The sequence below is a fragment of the Octopus bimaculoides genome, chromosome 11 (genome assembly GCF_046866305.1).
Source record: "Octopus bimaculoides isolate indiv1 chromosome 11, ASM4686630v1, whole genome shotgun sequence".
Classification (NCBI taxonomy): domain Eukaryota; kingdom Metazoa; phylum Mollusca; class Cephalopoda; order Octopoda; family Octopodidae; genus Octopus; species Octopus bimaculoides.
This window is the reverse complement of record NC_142938.1, coordinates 61,338,036-61,358,610: the sequence shown is the minus strand read 5'-3', so window position 1 is coordinate 61,358,610 and position 20,575 is coordinate 61,338,036.

Genomic DNA, 20,575 nt, shown 5'->3' with positions numbered 1-20,575 from the left:
ACTTCGTTCGTTGCTCTTGGCCCGAACGTACGCACGTTCGTTCGAGTTAAGAGCTACGGAACTTCGTTCGTTGCACTTGGCCCGAACGTACGTACCTTCATTCGAGCCAAGAGCTACGGAACTTCGTTCGTTGCTCTTGACCAAAACGTACGTACCTTCGTTCGAGCCAAGAGCTACGGAACTTCGTTTGTTGCAATTGGCACGAACGCACGTACGTACGTTCGAGCAAAGAGCTACGGAACATTGTTCGTTGCTCTTGGACCGAATGTACGTACGTTCGTTCGAGCCAAGCGCTACGGAGATTCGTTCGTTGCTTTTGGCCCGAAAGTACGTATGTTCGTTTTAGCCAAGAGCTACAGAACTTCGTTCGTTGTACTTGACCCGAACGTACATACGTTCGTTCGAGCCAAGAGCTACGGAACTCCGTTCGTTGCTCTTGGCCCGAACGTACGTAGGTTCGTCGTAGCCAAGAGCTACGGAACTTCGTTCGTTGCTCTTAGACCGAACTTACGTACGTTCGTTCGAGCCAAGCGCTACGAAATTTCGTTCGTTGCTCTTGACCCGAACGTACGTACGTACGTTCGAGCAAAGATCTACAGAACATTGTTAGTTGCTCTTAGACCGAATGTACGTACGTTCGTTCGAGCCAAGCGCTACGGAGATTCGTTAGTTGCTTTTGGCCCAAATTACGTACGTTCGTTTTAGCCAAGAGCTACGGAACTTCGTTCGTTGTACTTGACCCGAACGTACATACGTTCGTTCGAGCCAAGAGCTACGGAACTTCGTTCGTTGCTCTTGGCCCGAACGTACGTACGTTCGTTCGAGCCTAGAGCAACGGAACTTCGTTCGTTTATCTTGGCCCGAACGTACGTACGTTCGTTTTAGCCAAGAGCTACGGAACTTCGTTCGTTGTTCTTGACCCGAACGTACGTACGTACGTTCGAGCAAAGATCTACAGAACATTGTTAGTTGCTCTTAGACCGAATGTACGTACGTTCGTTCGAGCCAAGCGCTACGGAGATTCGTTAGTTGCTTTTGGCCCAAATTACGTACGTTCGTTTTAGCCAAGAGCTACGGAACTTCGTTCGTTGTACTTGACCCGAACGTACATACGTTCGTTCGAGCCAAGAGCTACGGAACTTCGTTCGTTGCTCTTGGCCCGAACGTACGTACGTTCGTTCGAGCCTAGAGCAACGGAACTTCGTTCGTTTATCTTGGCCCGCACGTACGTACGTTCGTTTTAGCCAAGAGCTACGGAACTTCGTTCGTTGTACTTGACCCGAACGTACATACGTTCGTTCGAGCCAAGAGCTACGGAACTTCGTTCGTTGCTCTTAGACCGAACTTACGCACGTTCGTTCGAGCCAAGCGCTACGCAATTTTATTCGTTGCTCTTGACCCGAACGTACATACGTTCGTTCGAGCCAAGAGCTACGGAACTTCGTTCGTTGCTCTTGGCCCGAACGTACGTACGTTCGTTCGAGCCTAGAGCAACGGAACTTCGTTCGTTTATCTTGGCCCGAACGTACGTACGTACGTTCGAGCAAAGAGCTACGGAACATTGTTAGTTGCTCTTGGACCGAATGTACGTACGTTCGTTCGAGCCAAGCGCTACGGAGATTCGTTAGTTGCTTTCGGCCCGAAAGTACGTACGCTCGTTTTAGCCAAGAGCTACGGAACTTCGTTCGTTGTACTTGACCCGAACGTACATACTTTCGTTCGAGCCAAGAGCTACGGAACTTCGTTCGTTGCTCTTGGCCCGAACGTACGTACGTACGTCGTAGTCAAGAGCTACGGAACTTCGTTCGTTGCTCTTAGACCGAACTTACGTACGTTCGTTCGAGCCAAGCGCTACGGAATTTCGTTCGTTGCTCTTGAACCGAACGTACATACGTTCGTTCGAGCCAAGAGCTACGGGACTTCGTTCATTGCTCTTGGCCCGAACGTACGTACGTTCGTTCGAGCCTAGAGCAACGGAACTTCGTTCGTTTCTCTTGACCCGAACGTACGTACCTTCGTTCGAGCCAAGAGCTACGGAACTTCGTTTGTTGCAATTGGCACGAACGCACGTACGTACGTTCGAGCAAAGAGCTACGGAACATTGTTCGTTGCTCTTGGACCGAATGTACGTACGTTCGTTCGAGCCAAGCGCTACGGAGATTCGTTCGTTGCTTTTGGCCCGAAAGTACGTATGTTCGTTTTATCCAAGAGCTACAGAACTTCGTTCGTTGTACTTGACCCGAACGTACATACGTTCGTTCGAGCCAAGAGCTACGGAACACCGTTCGTTGCTCTTGGCCCGAACGTACGTAGGTTCGTCGTAGCCAAGAGCTACGGAACTTCGTTCGTTGCTCTTAGACCGAACTTACGTACGTTCGTTCGAGCCAAGCGCTACGAAATTTCGTTCGTTGCTCTTGACCCGAACGTACGTACGTACGTTCGAGCAAAGATCTACAGAACATTGTTAGTTGCTCTTAGACCGAATGTACGTACGTTCGTTCGAGCCAAGCGCTACGGAGATTCGTTAGTTGCTTTTGGCCCAAATTACGTACGTTCGTTTTAGCCAAGAGCTACGGAACTTCGTTCGTTGTACTTGACCCGAACGTACATACGTTCGTTCGAGCCAAGAGCTACGGAACTTCGTTCGTTGCTCTTGGCCCGAACGTACGTACGTTCGTTCGAGCCTAGAGCAACGGAACTTCGTTCGTTTATCTTGGCCCGAACGTACGTACGTTCGTTTTAGCCAAGAGCTACGGAACTTCGTTCGTTGTACTTGACCCGAACGTACGTACGTACGTTCGAGCAAAGATCTACAGAACATTGTTAGTTGCTCTTAGACCGAATGTACGTACGTTCGTTCGAGCCAAGCGCTACGGAGATTCGTTAGTTGCTTTTGGCCCAAATTACGTACGTTCGTTTTAGCCAAGAGCTACGGAACTTCGTTCGTTGTACTTGACCCGAACGTACATACGTTCGTTCGAGCCAAGAGCTACGGAACTTCGTTCGTTGCTCTTGGCCCGAACGTACGTACGTTCGTTCGAGCCTAAAGCAACGGAACTTCGTTCGTTTATCTTGGCCCGAACGTACGTACGTTCGTTTTAGCCAAGAGCTACGGAACTTCGTTCGTTGTACTTGACCCGAACGTACATACGTTCGTTCGAGCCAAGAGCTACGGAACTTCATTCGTTGCTCTTAGACCGAACTTACGCACGTTCGTTCGAGCCAAGCGCTACGCAATTTTATTCGTTGCTCTTGACCCGAACGTACATACGTTCGTTCGAGCCAAGAGCTACGGAGCTTCGTTCGTTGCTCTTGGCCCGAACGTACGTACGTTCGTTCGAGCCTAGAGCAACGGAACTTCGTTCGTTTATCATGGCCCGAACGTACGTACGTACGTTCGAGCAAAGAGCTACGGAACATTGTTAGTTGCTCTTGGACCGAATGTACGTACGTTCGTTCGAGCCAAGCGCTACGGAGATTCGTTAGTTGCTTTCGGCCCGAAAGTACGTACGCACGTTTTAGCCAAGAGCTACGGAACTTCGTTCGTTGTACTTGACCCGAACGTACATACTTTCGTTCGAGCCAAGAGCTACGGAACTTCGTTCGTTGCTCTTGGCCCGAACGTACGTACGTACGTCGTAGTCAAGAGCTACGGAACTTCGTTCGTTGCTCTTAGACCGAACTTACGTACGTTCGTTCGAGCCAAGCGCTACGGAATTTCGTTCGTTGCTCTTGAACCGAACGTACATACGTTCGTTCGAGCCAAGAGCTACGGGACTTCGTTCATTGCTCTTGGCCCGAACGTACGTACGTTTGTTCGAGCCAAGAGCTACGGAACTTCGTTCGTTGCTTTTGGCCCGAACGTACGTATGTTCGTTCGAGTCATGTGAAACGGAACTTTGTTCGTTGCATTTGGCCCGAACGTACGTACGTTCGTTCGGGCCAAGATCTACGGAACTTCGTTCGATTCCCTTGGCCCGAACGTAGGTATTTTCATTCGAGCCAATTGATACGAAACTTCGTTCGCTGCACTTGGCCCGAACTTACGTACGTTCGTTCGAGGAAAGACCTACGGAACCTCGTTCATTGGTCTTGGCCCGAACGTACGTACCTTCATTCCAGCCAAGAGCTACGGAACGTCGTTCCCTGCACTTGACCCGAACTTACGTACGTTCGTTCGAGACAAGAGCTACGGAATTTGGTTCGTTGCAATTCGACCGTTCGAGCCTATGGCTACGGAACTTCGTTGGTTTGTCATGGCCCGAACGTACGTACGTTCGTTCGAGCCTAGTGCTACGGAACTTCGTTCGTGGCACTTGGCCCTAAAGTACGTAGGTTTGTTCGAGCCCAGAGCTTCGGAGCTTCGTTCGTTGCACTTGGCCCGAACGTACGTACGTTCGATCGAGCCAAGTGCCACGGTAGTTCGAGCCAAGCGCTATGGAGGTTCGTTCGTTGCTTTTGGCCCGAAAGTACGTAAGTTCGTTTTAGCCAAGAGCTACGGAACTTTGTTCGTTGTACTTGACCCGAACGTACAAACGTTCGTTCGAGCCAAGAGCTACGGAACTTCGTTCGTTGCTCTTGGCCCGAACGCACGTACGTTCGTCGTAGCCAAGAGCTACGGAACTTCGTTCGTTTCTCTTGGCCCGAACGTACGTAATTCCGTTCGAGCGAGGAGCTACGGAAATTCGTTCGTTGCTCTTAAACCGAACATACGTACGTTCGTTCGAGCAAAGAGCTACGGAACTTCGTTTGTTGCTATTGGCACGAACGCACGTACGTACGTTCGAGCAAAGAGCTACGGAACGTTGTTCGTTGCTCTTGGACCGAACGTACGTACGTTCGTTCGAGCCAAGCGCTACGGAACTTCGTTCGTTGCTCTTAGACCGAACTTACGTACGTTCGTTCCAGCCTAGAGCAACGGAACATCGTTCGTTGTACTTGGACCGAACGTACGTACGTTCGTTCGAGCGAACAGCTACGGATCTTCGTTCGTTGCACTTGGCCCGAACGTACGTACGTTCGTTCGAGCCTAGATCAACGGAACTTCGTTCGTTGTACTTGGACCGAACGTACGTACGTTTGTTCGAGCCAAGAGCTACGGAACTTCGTTCGTTGCTTTTGGCCCGAACGTACGTACGTTCGTTCGAACCTAGAGCAACGGAACTTCGTTCGTTGTACTTGGAACGAACGTACATACGTTTGTTCGAGCCAAGAGCTACGGAACTTCGTTCGTTGCTTTTGGCCCGAACGTACGTACGTTCGTTCGAGTCAAGAGATACGGAACTTTGTTCGTTGCATTTGGCCCGAACGTACGTACGTTCGTTCGAGCCAGGATCTACCGAACTTCGTTCGATTCCCTTGGCCCGAACGTAGGTATCTTCATTCGAGCCATTTGATACGAAACTTCGTTCGCTGCACTTGGCCCGAACGTACGTACGTTCGTTCGAGCCAAGACCTACGGAACCTCGTTCATTGGTCTTGGCCCGAACGTACGTACCTTCATTCCAGCCAAGAGCTACGGAACTTTGTTCGTTGCACTTCGACCGAACGTACGGACGTTCGTTTTAGCCAAGAGCTACGGAACTTCGTTCGTTGTACTTGACCCGAACGTACATACGTTCGTTCGAGCCAAGAGCTACGGAACTTCGTTCGATTCTAATGGCCCGAACGTACGTACGTTCGTTCGAGCCTAGTGCTACGGAACATCGATCGTTGCTCTTGGCCCTAACGTACGTAGGTTTGTTCGAGCCAAGAGCTACGGAACCTCGTTCATTGGTCTTGGCCCGAACGCACGTACCTTCATTCCAGCCAAGAGCTACGGAACTTCGTTCGCTGCACTTGACCCGAACTTACGTACATTCGTTCGAGACAAGAGCTACGGAACTTCGTTCGTTGCTCTTGGCCCGAACGTACGCACGTTCGTTCGAGTTAAGAGCTACGGAACTTCGTTCGTTGCACTTGGCCCGAACGTACGTACCTTCATTCGAGCCAAGAGCTACGGAACTTCGTTCGTTGCTCTTGACCAAAACGTACGTACCTTCGTTCGAGCCAAGAGCTACGGAACTTCGTTTGTTGCAATTGGCACGAACGCACGTACGTACGTTCGAGCAAAGAGCTACGGAACATTGTTCGTTGCTCTTGGACCGAATGTACGTACGTTCGTTCGAGCCAAGCGCTACGGAGATTCGTTCGTTGCTTTTGGCCCGAAAGTACGTATGTTCGTTTTAGCCAAGAGCTACAGAACTTCGTTCGTTGTACTTGACCCGAACGTACATACGTTCGTTCGAGCCAAGAGCTACGGAACTCCGTTCGTTGCTCTTGGCCCGAACGTACGTAGGTTCGTCGTAGCCAAGAGCTACGGAACTTCGTTCGTTGTTCTTAGACCGAACTTACGTACGTTCGTTCGAGCCAAGCGCTACGAAATTTCGTTCGTTGCTCTTGACCCGAACGTACGTACGTACGTTCGAGCAAAGATCTACAGAACATTGTTAGTTGCTCTTAGACCGAATGTACGTACGTTCGTTCGAGCCAAGCGCTACGGAGATTCGTTAGTTGCTTTTGGCCCAAATTACGTACGTTCGTTTTAGCCAAGAGCTACGGAACTTCGTTCGTTGTACTTGACCCGAACGTACATACGTTCGTTCGAGCCAAGAGCTACGGAACTTCGTTCGTTGCTCTTGGCCCGAACGTACGTACGTTCGTTCGAGCCTAGAGCAACGGAACTTCGTTCGTTTATCTTGGCCCGAACGTACGTACGTTTGTTCGAGCCAAGAGCTACGGAACTTCGTTCGTTGCTTTTGGCCCGAACGTACGTACGTTCGTTCGAGTCAAGAGATACGGAACTTTGTTCGTTGCATTTGGCCCGAACGTACGTACGTTCGTTCGAGCCAGGATCTACCGAACTTCGTTCGATTCCCTTGGCCCGAACGTAGGTATCTTCATTCGAGCCATTTGATACGAAACTTCGTTCGCTGCACTTGGCCCGAACGTACGTACGTTTGTTCGAGCCAAGACCTACGGAACCTCGTTCATTGGTCTTGGCCCGAACGTACGTACCTTCATTCCAGCCAAGAGCTACGGAACTTTGTTCGTTGCACTTCGACCGAACGTACGGACGTTCGTTTTAGCCAAGAGCTACGGAACTTCGTTCGTTGTACTTGACCCGAACGTACATACGTTCGTTCGAGCCAAGAGCTACGGAACTTCGTTCGATTCTAATGGCCCGAACGTACGTACGTTCGTTCGAGCCTAGTGCTACGGAACATCGATCGTTGCTCTTGGCCCTAACGTACGTAGGTTTGTTCGAGCCAAGAGCTACGGAACCTCGTTCATTGGTCTTGGCCCGAACGCACGTACCTTCATTCCAGCCAAGAGCTACGGAACTTCGTTCGCTGCACTTGACCCGAACTTACGTACATTCGTTCGAGACAAGAGCTACGGAACTTCGTTCGTTGCTCTTGGCCCGAACGTACGCACGTTCGTTCGAGTTAAGAGCTACGGAACTTCGTTCGTTGCACTTGGCCCGAACGTACGTACCTTCATTCGAGCCAAGAGCTACGGAACTTCGTTCGTTGCTCTTGACCAAAACGTACGTACCTTCGTTCGAGCCAAGAGCTACGGAACTTCGTTTGTTGCAATTGGCACGAACGCACGTACGTACGTTCGAGCAAAGAGCTACGGAACATTGTTCGTTGCTCTTGGACCGAATGTACGTACGTTCGTTCGAGCCAAGCGCTACGGAGATTCGTTCGTTGCTTTTGGCCCGAAAGTACGTATGTTCGTTTTAGCCAAGAGCTACAGAACTTCGTTCGTTGTACTTGACCCGAACGTACATACGTTCGTTCGAGCCAAGAGCTACGGAACTCCGTTCGTTGCTCTTGGCCCGAACGTACGTAGGTTCGTCGTAGCCAAGAGCTACGGAACTTCGTTCGTTGCTCTTAGACCGAACTTACGTACGTTCGTTCGAGCCAAGCGCTACGAAATTTCGTTCGTTGCTCTTGACCCGAACGTACGTACGTACGTTCGAGCAAAGATCTACAGAACATTGTTAGTTGCTCTTAGACCGAATGTACGTACGTTCGTTCGAGCCAAGCGCTACGGAGATTCGTTAGTTGCTTTTGGCCCAAATTACGTACGTTCGTTTTAGCCAAGAGCTACGGAACTTCGTTCGTTGTACTTGACCCGAACGTACATACGTTCGTTCGAGCCAAGAGCTACGGAACTTCGTTCGTTGCTCTTGGCCCGAACGTACGTACGTTCGTTCGAGCCTAGAGCAACGGAACTTCGTTCGTTTATCTTGGCCCGAACGTACGTACGTTCGTTTTAGCCAAGAGCTACGGAACTTCGTTCGTTGTTCTTGACCCGAACGTACGTACGTACGTTCGAGCAAAGATCTACAGAACATTGTTAGTTGCTCTTAGACCGAATGTACGTACGTTCGTTCGAGCCAAGCGCTACGGAGATTCGTTAGTTGCTTTTGGCCCAAATTACGTACGTTCGTTTTAGCCAAGAGCTACGGAACTTCGTTCGTTGTACTTGACCCGAACGTACATACGTTCGTTCGAGCCAAGAGCTACGGAACTTCGTTCGTTGCTCTTGGCCCGAACGTACGTACGTTCGTTCGAGCCTAGAGCAACGGAACTTCGTTCGTTTATCTTGGCCCGCACGTACGTACGTTCGTTTTAGCCAAGAGCTACGGAACTTCGTTCGTTGTACTTGACCCGAACGTACATACGTTCGTTCGAGCCAAGAGCTACGGAACTTCGTTCGTTGCTCTTAGACCGAACTTACGCACGTTCGTTCGAGCCAAGCGCTACGCAATTTTATTCGTTGCTCTTGACCCGAACGTACATACGTTCGTTCGAGCCAAGAGCTACGGAACTTCGTTCGTTGCTCTTGGCCCGAACGTACGTACGTTCGTTCGAGCCTAGAGCAACGGAACTTCGTTCGTTTATCTTGGCCCGAACGTACGTACGTACGTTCGAGCAAAGAGCTACGGAACATTGTTAGTTGCTCTTGGACCGAATGTACGTACGTTCGTTCGAGCCAAGCGCTACGGAGATTCGTTAGTTGCTTTCGGCCCGAAAGTACGTACGCTCGTTTTAGCCAAGAGCTACGGAACTTCGTTCGTTGTACTTGACCCGAACGTACATACTTTCGTTCGAGCCAAGAGCTACGGAACTTCGTTCGTTGCTCTTGGCCCGAACGTACGTACGTACGTCGTAGTCAAGAGCTACGGAACTTCGTTCGTTGCTCTTAGACCGAACTTACGTACGTTCGTTCGAGCCAAGCGCTACGGAATTTCGTTCGTTGCTCTTGAACCGAACGTACATACGTTCGTTCGAGCCAAGAGCTACGGGACTTCGTTCATTGCTCTTGGCCCGAACGTACGTACGTTCGTTCGAGCCTAGAGCAACGGAACTTCGTTCGTTTCTCTTGACCCGAACGTACGTACCTTCGTTCGAGCCAAGAGCTACGGAACTTCGTTTGTTGCAATTGGCACGAACGCACGTACGTACGTTCGAGCAAAGAGCTACGGAACATTGTTCGTTGCTCTTGGACCGAATGTACGTACGTTCGTTCGAGCCAAGCGCTACGGAGATTCGTTCGTTGCTTTTGGCCCGAAAGTACGTATGTTCGTTTTATCCAAGAGCTACAGAACTTCGTTCGTTGTACTTGACCCGAACGTACATACGTTCGTTCGAGCCAAGAGCTACGGAACACCGTTCGTTGCTCTTGGCCCGAACGTACGTAGGTTCGTCGTAGCCAAGAGCTACGGAACTTCGTTCGTTGCTCTTAGACCGAACTTACGTACGTTCGTTCGAGCCAAGCGCTACGAAATTTCGTTCGTTGCTCTTGACCCGAACGTACGTACGTCCGTTCGAGCAAAGATCTACAGAACATTGTTAGTTGCTCTTAGACCGAATGTACGTACGTTCGTTCGAGCCAAGCGCTACGGAGATTCGTTAGTTGCTTTTGGCCCAAATTACGTACGTTCGTTTTAGCCAAGAGCTACGGAACTTCGTTCGTTGTACTTGACCCGAACGTACATACGTTCGTTCGAGCCAAGAGCTACGGAACTTCGTTCGTTGCTCTTGGCCCGAACGTACGTACGTTCGTTCGAGCCTAGAGCAACGGAACTTCGTTCGTTTATCTTGGCCCGAACGTACGTACGTTCGTTTTAGCCAAGAGCTACGGAACTTCGTTCGTTGTACTTGACCCGAACGTACGTACGTACGTTCGAGCAAAGATCTACAGAACATTGTTAGTTGCTCTTAGACCGAATGTACGTACGTTCGTTCGAGCCAAGCGCTACGGAGATTCGTTAGTTGCTTTTGGCCCAAATTACGTACGTTCGTTTTAGCCAAGAGCTACGGAACTTCGTTCGTTGTACTTGACCCGAACGTACATACGTTCGTTCGAGCCAAGAGCTACGGAACTTCGTTCGTTGCTCTTGGCCCGAACGTACGTACGTTCGTTCGAGCCTAAAGCAACGGAACTTCGTTCGTTTATCTTGGCCCGAACGTACGTACGTTCGTTTTAGCCAAGAGCTACGGAACTTCGTTCGTTGTACTTGACCCGAACGTACATACGTTCGTTCGAGCCAAGAGCTACGGAACTTCATTCGTTGCTCTTAGACCGAACTTACGCACGTTCGTTCGAGCCAAGCGCTACGCAATTTTATTCGTTGCTCTTGACCCGAACGTACATACGTTCGTTCGAGCCAAGAGCTACGGAGCTTCGTTCGTTGCTCTTGGCCCGAACGTACGTACGTTCGTTCGAGCCTAGAGCAACGGAACTTCGTTCGTTTATCATGGCCCGAACGTACGTACGTACGTTCGAGCAAAGAGCTACGGAACATTGTTAGTTGCTCTTGGACCGAATGTACGTACGTTCGTTCGAGCCAAGCGCTACGGAGATTCGTTAGTTGCTTTCGGCCCGAAAGTACGTACGCACGTTTTAGCCAAGAGCTACGGAACTTCGTTCGTTGTACTTGACCCGAACGTACATACTTTCGTTCGAGCCAAGAGCTACGGAACTTCGTTCGTTGCTCTTGGCCCGAACGTACGTACGTACGTCGTAGTCAAGAGCTACGGAACTTCGTTCGTTGCTCTTAGACCGAACTTACGTACGTTCGTTCGAGCCAAGCGCTACGGAATTTCGTTCGTTGCTCTTGAACCGAACGTACATACGTTCGTTCGAGCCAAGAGCTACGGGACTTCGTTCATTGCTCTTGGCCCGAACGTACGTACGTTTGTTCGAGCCAAGAGCTACGGAACTTCGTTCGTTGCTTTTGGCCCGAACGTACGTATGTTCGTTCGAGTCATGTGAAACGGAACTTTGTTCGTTGCATTTGGCCCGAACGTACGTACGTTCGTTCGGGCCAAGATCTACGGAACTTCGTTCGATTCCCTTGGCCCGAACGTAGGTATTTTCATTCGAGCCAATTGATACGAAACTTCGTTCGCTGCACTTGGCCCGAACTTACGTACGTTCGTTCGAGGAAAGAGCTACGGAACCTCGTTCATTGGTCTTGGCCCGAACGTACGTACCTTCATTCCAGCCAAGAGCTACGGAACGTCGTTCCCTGCACTTGACCCGAACTTACGTACGTTCGTTCGAGACAAGAGCTACGGAATTTGGTTCGTTGCAATTCGACCGTTCGAGCCTATGGCTACGGAACTTCGTTGGTTTGTCATGGCCCGAACGTACGTACGTTCGTTCGAGCCTAGTGCTACGGAACTTCGTTCGTGGCACTTGGCCCTAAAGTACGTAGGTTTGTTCGAGCCCAGAGCTTCGGAGCTTCGTTCGTTGCACTTGGCCCGAACGTACGTACGTTCGATCGAGCCAAGTGCCACGGTAGTTCGAGCCAAGCGCTATGGAGGTTCGTTCGTTGCTTTTGGCCCGAAAGTACGTAAGTTCGTTTTAGCCAAGAGCTACGGAACTTTGTTCGTTGTACTTGACCCGAACGTACAAACGTTCGTTCGAGCCAAGAGCTACGGAACTTCGTTCGTTGCTCTTGGCCCGAACGCACGTACGTTCGTCGTAGCCAAGAGCTACGGAACTTCGTTCGTTTCTCTTGGCCCGAACGTACGTAATTCCGTTCGAGCGAGGAGCTACGGAAATTCGTTCGTTGCTCTTAAACCGAACATACGTACGTTCGTTCGAGCAAAGAGCTACGGAACTTCGTTTGTTGCTATTGGCACGAACGCACGTACGTACGTTCGAGCAAAGAGCTACGGAACGTTGTTCGTTGCTCTTGGACCGAACGTACGTACGTTCGTTCGAGCCAAGCGCTACGGAACTTCGTTCGTTGCTCTTAGACCGAACTTACGTACGTTCGTTCCAGCCTAGAGCAACGGAACATCGTTCGTTGTACTTGGACCGAACGTACGTACGTTCGTTCGAGCGAACAGCTACGGATCTTCGTTCGTTGCACTTGGCCCGAACGTACGTACGTTCGTTCGAGCCTAGATCAACGGAACTTCGTTCGTTGTACTTGGACCGAACGTACGTACGTTTGTTCGAGCCAAGAGCTACGGAACTTCGTTCGTTGCTTTTGGCCCGAACGTACGTACGTTCGTTCGAACCTAGAGCAACGGAACTTCGTTCGTTGTACTTGGAACGAACGTACATACGTTTGTTCGAGCCAAGAGCTACGGAACTTCGTTCGTTGCTTTTGGCCCGAACGTACGTACGTTCGTTCGAGTCAAGAGATACGGAACTTTGTTCGTTGCATTTGGCCCGAACGTACGTACGTTCGTTCGAGCCAGGATCTACCGAACTTCGTTCGATTCCCTTGGCCCGAACGTAGGTATCTTCATTCGAGCCATTTGATACGAAACTTCGTTCGCTGCACTTGGCCCGAACGTACGTACGTTCGTTCGAGCCAAGACCTACGGAACCTCGTTCATTGGTCTTGGCCCGAACGTACGTACCTTCATTCCAGCCAAGAGCTACGGAACTTTGTTCGTTGCACTTCGACCGAACGTACGGACGTTCGTTTTAGCCAAGAGCTACGGAACTTCGTTCGTTGTACTTGACCCGAACGTACATACGTTCGTTCGAGCCAAGAGCTACGGAACTTCGTTCGATTCTAATGGCCCGAACGTACGTACGTTCGTTCGAGCCTAGTGCTACGGAACATCGATCGTTGCTCTTGGCCCTAACGTACGTAGGTTTGTTCGAGCCAAGAGCTACGGAACCTCGTTCATTGGTCTTGGCCCGAACGCACGTACCTTCATTCCAGCCAAGAGCTACGGAACTTCGTTCGCTGCACTTGACCCGAACTTACGTACATTCGTTCGAGACAAGAGCTACGGAACTTCGTTCGTTGCTCTTGGCCCGAACGTACGCACGTTCGTTCGAGTTAAGAGCTACGGAACTTCGTTCGTTGCACTTGGCCCGAACGTACGTACCTTCATTCGAGCCAAGAGCTACGGAACTTCGTTCGTTGCTCTTGACCAAAACGTACGTACCTTCGTTCGAGCCAAGAGCTACGGAACTTCGTTTGTTGCAATTGGCACGAACGCACGTACGTACGTTCGAGCAAAGAGCTACGGAACATTGTTCGTTGCTCTTGGACCGAATGTACGTACGTTCGTTCGAGCCAAGCGCTACGGAGATTCGTTCGTTGCTTTTGGCCCGAAAGTACGTATGTTCGTTTTAGCCAAGAGCTACAGAACTTCGTTCGTTGTACTTGACCCGAACGTACATACGTTCGTTCGAGCCAAGAGCTACGGAACTCCGTTCGTTGCTCTTGGCCCGAACGTACGTAGGTTCGTCGTAGCCAAGAGCTACGGAACTTCGTTCGTTGCTCTTAGACCGAACTTACGTACGTTCGTTCGAGCCAAGCGCTACGAAATTTCGTTCGTTGCTCTTGACCCGAACGTACGTACGTCCGTTCGAGCAAAGATCTACAGAACATTGTTAGTTGCTCTTAGACCGAATGTACGTACGTTCGTTCGAGCCAAGCGCTACGGAGATTCGTTAGTTGCTTTTGGCCCAAATTACGTACGTTCGTTTTAGCCAAGAGCTACGGAACTTCGTTCGTTGTACTTGACCCGAACGTACATACGTTCGTTCGAGCCAAGAGCTACGGAACTTCGTTCGTTGCTCTTGGCCCGAACGTACGTACGTTCGTTCGAGCCTAGAGCAACGGAACTTCGTTCGTTTATCTTGGCCCGAACGTACGTACGTTCGTTTTAGCCAAGAGCTACGGAACTTCGTTCGTTGTACTTGACCCGAACGTACGTACGTACGTTCGAGCAAAGATCTACAGAACATTGTTAGTTGCTCTTAGACCGAATGTACGTACGTTCGTTCGAGCCAAGCGCTACGGAGATTCGTTAGTTGCTTTTGGCCCAAATTACGTACGTTCGTTTTAGCCAAGAGCTACGGAACTTCGTTCGTTGTACTTGACCCGAACGTACATACGTTCGTTCGAGCCAAGAGCTACGGAACTTCGTTCGTTGCTATTGGCCCGAACGTACGTACGTTCGTTCGAGCCTAGAGCAACGGAACTTCGTTCGTTTATCTTGGCCCGCACGTACGTACGTTCGTTTTAGCCAAGAGCTACGGAACTTCGTTCGTTGTACTTGACCCGAACGTACATACGTTCGTTCGAGCCAAGAGCTACGGAACTTCGTTCGTTGCTCTTAGACCGAACTTACGCACGTTCGTTCGAGCCAAGCGCTACGCAATTTTATTCGTTGCTCTTGACCCGAACGTACATACGTTCGTTCGAGCCAAGAGCTACGGAACTTCGTTCGTTGCTCTTGGCCCGAACGTACGTACGTTCGTTCGAGCCTAGAGCAACGGAACTTCGTTCGTTTATCTTGGCCCGAACGTACGTACGTACGTTCGAGCAAAGAGCTACGGAACATTGTTAGTTGCTCTTGGACCGAATGTACGTACGTTCGTTCGAGCCAAGCGCTACGGAGATTCGTTAGTTGCTTTCGGCCCGAAAGTACGTACGCTCGTTTTAGCCAAGAGCTACGGAACTTCGTTCGTTGTACTTGACCCGAACGTACATACTTTCGTTCGAGCCAAGAGCTACGGAACTTCGTTCGTTGCTCTTGGCCCGAACGTACGTACGTACGTCGTAGTCAAGAGCTACGGAACTTCGTTCGTTGCTCTTAGACCGAACTTACGTACGTTCGTTCGAGCCAAGCGCTACGGAATTTCGTTCGTTGCTCTTGAACCGAACGTACATACGTTCGTTCGAGCCAAGAGCTACGGGACTTCGTTCATTGCTCTTGGCCCGAACGTACGTACGTTCGTTCGAGCCTAGAGCAACGGAACTTCGTTCGTTTCTCTTGACCCGAACGTACGTACCTTCGTTCGAGCCAAGAGCTACGGAACTTCGTTTGTTGCAATTGGCACGAACGCACGTACGTACGTTCGAGCAAAGAGCTACGGAACATTGTTCGTTGCTCTTGGACCGAATGTACGTACGTTCGTTCGAGCCAAGCGCTACGGAGATTCGTTCGTTGCTTTTGGCCCGAAAGTACGTATGTTCGTTTTATCCAAGAGCTACAGAACTTCGTTCGTTGTACTTGACCCGAACGTACATACGTTCGTTCGAGCCAAGAGCTACGGAACACCGTTCGTTGCTCTTGGCCCGAACGTACGTAGGTTCGTCGTAGCCAAGAGCTACGGAACTTCGTTCGTTGCTCTTAGACCGAACTTACGTACGTTCGTTCGAGCCAAGCGCTACGAAATTTCGTTCGTTGCTCTTGACCCGAACGTACGTACGTCCGTTCGAGCAAAGATCTACAGAACATTGTTAGTTGCTCTTAGACCGAATGTACGTACGTTCGTTCGAGCCAAGCGCTACGGAGATTCGTTAGTTGCTTTTGGCCCAAATTACGTACGTTCGTTTTAGCCAAGAGCTACGGAACTTCGTTCGTTGTACTTGACCCGAACGTACATACGTTCGTTCGAGCCAAGAGCTACGGAACTTCGTTCGTTGCTCTTGGCCCGAACGTACGTACGTTCGTTCGAGCCTAGAGCAACGGAACTTCGTTCGTTTATCTTGGCCCGAACGTACGTACGTTCGTTTTAGCCAAGAGCTACGGAACTTCGTTCGTTGTACTTGACCCGAACGTACGTACGTACGTTGGAGCAAAGATCTAGAGAACATTGTTAGTTGCTCTTAGACCGAATGTACGTACGTTCGTTCGAGCCAAGCGCTACGGAGATTCGTTAGTTGCTTTTGGCCCAAATTACGTACGTTCGTTTTAGCCAAGAGCTACGGAACTTCGTTCGTTGTACTTGACCCGAACGTACATACGTTCGTTCGAGCCAAGAGCTACGGAACTTCGTTCGTTGCTCTTGGCCCGAACGTACGTACGTTCGTTCGAGCCTAAAGCAACGGAACTTCGTTCGTTTATCTTGGCCCGAACGTACGTACGTTCGTTTTAGCCAAGAGCTACGGAACTTCGTTCGTTGTACTTGACCCGAACGTACATACGTTCGTTCGAGCCAAGAGCTACGGAACTTCGTTCGTTGCTCTTAGACCGAACTTACGCACGTTCGTTCGAGCCAAGCGCTACGCAATTTTATTCGTTGCTCTTGACCCGAACGTACATACGTTCGTTCGAGCCAAGAGCTACGGAGCTTCGTTCGTTGCTCTTGGCCCGAACGTACGTACGTTCGTTCGAGCCTAGAGCAACGGAACTTCGTTCGTTTATCATGGCCCGAACGTACGTACGTACGTTCGAGCAAAGAGCTACGGAACATTGTTAGTTGCTCTTGGACCGAATGTACGTACGTTCGTTCGAGCCAAGCGCTACGGAGATTCGTTAGTTGCTTTCGGCCCGAAAGTACGTACGCTCGTTTTAGCCAAGAGCTACGGAACTTCGTTCGTTGTACTTGACCCGAACGTACATACTTTCGTTCGAGCCAAGAGCTACGGAACTTCGTTCGTTGCTCTTGGCCCGAACGTACGTACGTACGTCGTAGTCAAGAGCTACGGAACTTCGTTCGTTGCTCTTAGACCGAACTTACGTACGTTCGTTCGAGCCAAGCGCTACGGAATTTCGTTCGTTGCTCTTGAACCGAACGTACATACGTTCGTTCGAGCCAAGAGCTACGGGACTTCGTTCATTGCTCTTGGCCCGAACGTACGTACGTTTGTTCGAGCCAAGAGCTACGGAACTTCGTTCGTTGCTTTTGGCCCGAACGTACGTATGTTCGTTCGAGTCATGTGAAACGGAACTTTGTTCGTTGCATTTGGCCCGAACGTACGTACGTTCGTTCGGGCCAAGATCTACGGAACTTCGTTCGATTCCCTTGGCCCGAACGTAGGTATTTTCATTCGAGCCAATTGATACGAAACTTCGTTCGCTGCACTTGGCCCGAACTTACGTACGTTCGTTCGAGGAAAGAGCTACGGAACCTCGTTCATTGGTCTTGGCCCGAACGTACGTACCTTCATTCCAGCCAAGAGCTACGGAACGTCGTTCCCTGCACTTGACCCGAACTTACGTACGTTCGTTCGAGACAAGAGCTACGGAATTTGGTTCGTTGCAATTCGACCGTTCGAGCCTATGGCTACGGAACTTCGTTGGTTTGTCATGGCCCGAACGTACGTACGTTCGTTCGAGCCTAGTGCTACGGAACTTCGTTCGTGGCACTTGGCCCTAAAGTACGTAGGTTTGTTCGAGCCCAGAGCTTCGGAGCTTCGTTCGTTGCACTTGGCCCGAACGTACGTACGTTCGATCGAGCCAAGTGCCACGGTAGTTCGAGCCAAGCGCTATGGAGGTTCGTTCGTTGCTTTTGGCCCGAAAGTACGTAAGTTCGTTTTAGCCAAGAGCTACGGAACTTTGTTCGTTGTACTTGACCCGAACGTACAAACGTTCGTTCGAGCCAAGAGCTACGGAACTTCGTTCGTTGCTCTTGGCCCGAACGCACGTACGTTCGTCGTAGCCAAGAGCTACGGAACTTCGTTCGTTTCTCTTGGCCCGAACGTACGTAATTCCGTTCGAGCGAGGAGCTACGGAAATTCGTTCGTTGCTCTTAAACCGAACATACGTACGTTCGTTCGAGCAAAGAGCTACGGAACGTTGTTCGTTGCTCTTGGACCGAACGTACGTACGTTCGTTCGAGCCAAGCGCTACGGAACTTCGTTCGTTGCTCTTAGACCGAACTTACGTACGTTCGTTCCAGCCTAGAGCAACGGAACATCGTTCGTTGTACTTGGACCGAACGTACGTACGTTCGTTCGAGCGAACAGCTACGGATCTTCGTTCGTTGCACTTGGCCCGAACGTACGTACGTTCGTTCGAGCCTAGATCAACGGAACTTCGTTCGTTGTACTTGGACCGAACGTACGTACGTTTGTTCGAGCCAAGAGCTACGGAACTTCGTTCGTTGCTTTTGGCCCGAACGTACGTACGTTCGTTCGAACCTAGAGCAACGGAACTTCGTTCGTTGTACTTGGAACGAACGTACATACGTTTGTTCGAGCCAAGAGCTACGGAACTTCGTTCGTTGCTTTTGGCCCGAACGTACGTACGTTCGTTCGAGTCAAGAGATACGGAACTTTGTTCGTTGCATTTGGCCCGAACGTACGTACGTTCGTTCGAGCCAGGATCTACCGAACTTCGTTCGATTCCCTTGGCCCGAACGTAGGTATCTTCATTCGAGCCATTTGATACGAAACTTCGTTCGCTGCACTTGGCCCGAACGTACGTACGTTCGTTCGAGCCAAGACCTACGGAACCTCGTTCATTGGTCTTGGCCCGAACGTACGTACCTTCATTCCAGCCAAGAGCTACGGAACTTTGTTCGTTGCACTTCGACCGAACGTACGGACGTTCGTTTTAGCCAAGAGCTACGGAACTTCGTTCGTTGTACTTGACCCGAACGTACATACGTTCGTTCGAGCCAAGAGCTACGGAACTTCGTTCGATTCTAATGGCCCGAACGTACGTATGTTCGTTCGAGCCTAGTGCTACGGAACATCGATCGTTGCTCTTGGCCCTAACGTACGTAGGTTTGTTCGAGCCAAGAGCTACGGAACCTCGTTCATTGGTCTTGGCCCGAACGCACGTACCTTCATTCCAGCCAAGAGCTACGGAACTTCGTTCGCTGCACTTGACCCGAACTTACGTACATTCGTTCGAGACAAGAGCTACGGAACTTCGTTCGTTGCTCTTGGCCCGAACGTACGCACGTTCGTTCGAGTTAAGAGCTACGGAACTTCGTTCGTTGCACTTGGCCCGAACGTACGTACCTTCATTCGAGCCAAGAGCTACGGAACTTCGTTCGTTGCTCTTGACCAAAACGTACGTACCTTCGTTCGAGCCAAGAGCTACGGAACTTCGTTTGTTGCAATTGGCACGAACGCACGTACGTACGTTCGAGCAAAGAGCTACGGAACATTGTTCGTTGCTCTTGGACCGAATGTACGTACGTTCGTTCGAGCCAAGCGCTACGGAGATTCGTTCGTTGCTTTTGGCCCGAAAGTACGTATGTTCGTTTTAGCCAAGAGCTACAGAACTTCGTTCGTTGTACTTGACCCGAACGTACATACGTTCGTTCGAGCCAAGAGCTACGGAACTCCGTTCGTTGCTCTTGGCCCGAACGTACGTAGGTTCGTCGTAGCCAAGAGCTACGGAACTTCGTTCGTTGCTCTTAGACCGAACTTACGTACGTTCGTTCGAGCCAAGCGCTACGAAATTTCGTTCGTTGCTCTTGACCCGAACGTAGGTACGTACGTTCGAGCAAAGATCTACAGAACATTGTTAGTTGCTCTTAGACCGAATGTACGTACGTTCGTTCGAGCCAAGCGCTACGGAGATTCGTTAGTTGCTTTTGGCCCAAATTACGTACGTTCGTTTTAGCCAAGAGCTACGGAACTTCGTTCGTTGTACTTGACCCGAACGTACATACGTTCGTTCGAGCCAAGAGCTACGGAACTTCGTTCGTTGCTCTTGGCCCGAACGTACGTACGTTCGTTCGAGCCTAGAGCAACGGAACTTCGTTCGTTTATCTTGGCCCGAACGTACGTACGTTCGTTTTAGCCAAGAGCTACGGAACTTCGTTCGTTGTACTTGACCCGAACGTACGTACGTACGTTCGAGCAAAGATCTACAGAACATTGTTAGTTGCTCTTAGACCGAATGTACGTACGTTCGTTCGAGCCAAGCGCTACGGAGATTCGTTAGTTGCTTTTGGCCCAAATTACGTACGTTCGTTTTAGCCAAGAGCTACGGAACTTCGTTCGTTGTACTTGACCCGAACGTACATACGTTCGTTCGAGCCAAGAGCTACGGAACTTCGTTCGTTGCTCTTGGCCCGAACGTACGTACGTTCGTTCGAGCCTAGAGCAACGGAACTTCGTTCGTTTATCTTGGCCCGAACGTACGTACGTTCGTTTTAGCCAAGAGCTACGGAACTTCGTTCGTTGTACTTGACCCGAACGTACATACGTTCGTTCGAGCCAAGAGCTACGGAACTTCGTTCGTTGCTCTTAGACCGAACTTACGCACGTTCGTTCGAGCCAAGCGCTACGCAATTTTATTCGTTGCTCTTGACCCGAACGTACATACGTTCGTTCGAGCCTAGA